Source organism: Mirounga leonina, unplaced genomic scaffold (assembly GCF_011800145.1).
Source record: "Mirounga leonina isolate KUSES-001 unplaced genomic scaffold, KU_Mleo_1.0 Mir_94, whole genome shotgun sequence".
Classification (NCBI taxonomy): Eukaryota; Metazoa; Chordata; class Mammalia; order Carnivora; family Phocidae; genus Mirounga; species Mirounga leonina.
This window is the reverse complement of record NW_023270855.1, coordinates 30333289-30337213: the sequence shown is the minus strand read 5'-3', so window position 1 is coordinate 30337213 and position 3925 is coordinate 30333289. Positions and strand designations below refer to the sequence as shown.

At 38.4% G+C, this 3925-nt stretch overlaps 1 pseudogene; it reads left to right on the top strand.

Moving 5' to 3' along the window:
• Nucleotides 1-1809: 1809 nt before the first annotated feature.
• LOC118005637 lies at nt 1810-2065 on the top strand (annotated as a pseudogene).
• Nucleotides 2066-3925: the final 1860 nt, after the last annotated feature.

Genomic DNA, 3925 nt, shown 5'->3' with positions numbered 1-3925 from the left:
CAGGTCATGATCCTGGAGTCCCGGGATCGAGTCCCGCATCGGGCTCCCTGCTCGGCAGGGAGTCTGCTTCTCCCTCTGACCCTCCTCCCTCTCATGCTCTCTGTCTCTCATTCTCTCTGTCTCAAAAAAAATAAATAAAATCTTTAAAAAATATATATATATATCTCCTGCTTCCTATCTCTTCACCATTATGAATGAAACAGCTGACAAACTGAAGTTTTGCTGACCAGAAGACCCTGCACAAAGTCCATGACAGATAGATTTGGCCCCTTTCTGACTTTCTCATTTCTAGGCTTTTGCATGTGCCATTTCATCCACCTGGCATATCCTTCCTTCCCAATGGAACTATTATCCATCCTTCAAGGTACAGTTCAAATACCATGATCCTCCATGAAATCTTCTAGAGTCTACCAATTGTAAGTTTCTTTCACCCTTCAGCTTCAACAGTGTTAATTCATACATTTCCATTGATCCTTATCATATATTTCTTCGCTTTCTTTGCATACATATGTCTAGGAACCTTATCTTTTTCATGTCTGGAATCTTCATAGCATTTAACACGGCATGTTACAGATGCTCAGCAAACACTGACTGGTTGGACACTACCTATAGACTATGGCATGAACCTAGAGATGCTACCTGTGAGATTGAATCTGATCATTTAAAGCACATGCCTTCTTTGTATCCCCACAACCACCCTCAGAGTAGAGAATGTTGGATCTACTTATCTGAACAGATTATTTGTTTTGCATTACCTTTACAATGTTTAAATACTCTGAATCAGAGAATGTGAGAATGAGAAACCCAGGAAATCAAATAAGAGCATCTTTGTTTATTTTAGAAGGAAAAAGCTACTTCTTATACTTGATTTGGCACTGTCCTTAATGACCTGATGGAAAGAAAAACAGGCTTTGACTGGGATGACTTCAATAGTGTGCTATGAAGTTTCCCAAAGATAAACAATCAAACAACAAACAATTTCAAAAGCCATTATGGGTAATCTCAAAGGACACTAAACTGGACCAAATCTCATTGCAAACAAACAATTTTGGGTAGGAAGAATGGTTGGAAATACACAAACATGGACCAATACCAATGTGCAACTTCTGTGAAGAGAAAGCGGATGGCCTTTTGGATTTATCAAAGTTATTTATAAAACTTCACAGGGCTGCGGATTAAGAATAAAGTATTAGAGAACTGGCAAGATATAAAATCCATTGGCTGATGTTACTTAGAACTGAGGAGTTCACCTTAAATGTTGAAAGGGGTCCCTCTGTTTCACCTTGAAGAATTGAGTGATACATATTCAGAATCATCAGAGCCAATATAAACAAAGATGAAAGTTGGCAAGCAGTATTTACCATGAACAATTAATGTGGGATTGGCTAAAGCCAGATTCCAGGTAATTCCTTGATGTAAAACCAAACTCACTGAATTACCTCCAGGAAAGTTCCCTGTGTGTTAAATGGAAACCAGAGTCCCAAGATTCTGTAACTTGTTCTTGGAAAGAGAAAAAGTTGGCTACATTTCTGATGTTATCACCAGAAACTCCTGCCCACATGCTGAGTGATTTACATGCCCTGTCTTCCTTTTTTCTCAAATTAAAATCCTATAACTACAAAATGGTCATTATTTTAACCAGGGCAACACATTGTACTGAAAGCATCTATGCTGTGTTAAGATGAAAGATGATTAAGACAAAGATGATGGGAGCAATGTAAAGAAGAGGCCAGAACGACCTCTCCAGACTGACCAAAGCCCGCACCACTGCATCTCTGCATCCAGCAGCTACATCCTCCCGTCGTCCCCATGCCCAAGAGAAAGGCTGAAGGGGAGGCTCCAGGTAACAAAGCCAAGGTGAAGTTCTGCAATGTTATCTGCTAAATCTGTTCCTCCAGAACCAGAGTCCAAGCCTAAAAAGGCCCCTGCATAGAGGGGAGAGAAGGTACCCAAAGGGAAAGGGGGTTACACTGATGCTGTCAGGGATGGGAATAACCCTGCAGGAAACAGAGATGCCAAAACACACCAGGCACAGAAAGCCAAGGGTGCTGGAGATGCCAAGTGATACCTGTGTACTTGCGGTGACTGTACAGCCTGAAATACTTTTTTTTTTATCAAGTTTTCTAAAAATGCAGAATTTTGTTTCAACTTTCTTTAAAGCTATCTTGTTAGCACACAGAACACTTCATAGTTGTTTTGGGGGAAGGACATACGTTACTAATAGAGTATCTCCGAAGCTAGATTGATAAAGGGGGGAAACACCTTTCCCTTCTACTTTTGAGACACTTCCTCTTGGCTCCCAGGAGGAGGGATTCCTTGATGTTGACACACATTAGCCACCTTGACAGAAACGCCCTGTGGTGAGAAAAAGCTAAAATTCATTTTTTTATGTCCTCTTCTCCCTGTCTGTCTTCACCATAGACTTGACTCCCTTAAACCCAGAGACCTGTTGGAACCTGACTCCAAAACATGGCTTCCAGTATGTCAGGCAATCCGGACTCTTCAGTGTCACCGTGGAGATGGTGTCCCTCCGAAGAGCTCCTTTTTTAGCTTGTGGATCTTCAGATGGATAATTCTGCCATCTTCATTTCATTTCCAGAAAGTCAGGATTGGTTTATAAGAAGTTGTTGAACAATATGCTAAATGTGAAACATCAACCCTCACTCTAAACTCTCCCTGTTCAGAGCATCACATGAGGTGGCTTTCTGATCTTGGTAGTCCATTGAAGAAGGGAGTTTGAAAGTTGTTGTATACTGTTAATGACCATCTGCCCATGCCCAGCTGGAAATACCATGATTGTTTATGAAAAGTATCTTTTTTTTTTTAAAGATTTATTTATTTATTTATTTGAGAGAGAATGAGATAGAGAGAGAGAGAGCATGAGAGGGGGGAGGGTCAGAGGGAGAAGCAGACTCCATGCTGAGCAAGGAGCCCGATGCGGGACTCAATCCTGGGACTCCAGGATCATGACCTGAGCCGAAGGCAGTCGCTTAACCAACTGAGCCACCCAGGCGCCCTATGAAAAGTATCTTGAATAAAGCTAGATACAGTTTGGAAAAAAAAGAGATGATTAAGACATAGTCCCTATTCTCAAGGAGCATACATTATATTAATAATTACAGTAAAACATGATGAATGCAATAATAGAAATAGCATAGAAGCACTCTTATACAATGAAGAGTGAGGCCTCCAATCTTGTTTGTTTGTTTTTTCATTGTGTTGACAAATATAGAGCGTTTGCATCTACATTTAATTTTGAGGACTGTTTGTCAATTTCTATAAAAAAGAGGACTGAAATTTAGATTGGGATTTTGTTGAATCTGTAGGTCATCTTGGAATGAATTGACCTTAACAACATTTAGTTTTATAACCCATGAATATGGTGTATATATATATCCATTTATTTGGGTCTTATTTGAAATCTCGTCAATATTTTCAATGTAAAACTCTTGGCTATCACTGGTAGATTTTTTTAAGTATTTTGTATTTGGGAGCAATACTGTACAAGGAATTTAATTTTATTTTCTCGGTTGCAACTAACATATAAAAATACATTTCACACATATTATAAATACTTTTATATATTATAAATATATATTTTAATTTTTTGCTTATAGTTTGTTGATAATGGCAGATTATATTGATTAATTTTCAAATGTTGAATCAGCCTTGCATAACTGGAGTAAATCCACTAGTCATGGCATATAGTTTTTTTCCATACATACTTTTGGATTTGGTTTGATAACATTTTGTTAAGGATTTTTTTTTATTACAGCACTGTATACATATTTTTTTTTTATTATGTTATGTTAATCACCATACACATGTGGGCCTGGAGATTTCTTTTTCAGGAGCTTTTAAACTATGAACTCAATTGCTTTAATGCCTAGAGGGTTCTTCAGATTATCTATTGGTTGAGTTTGGT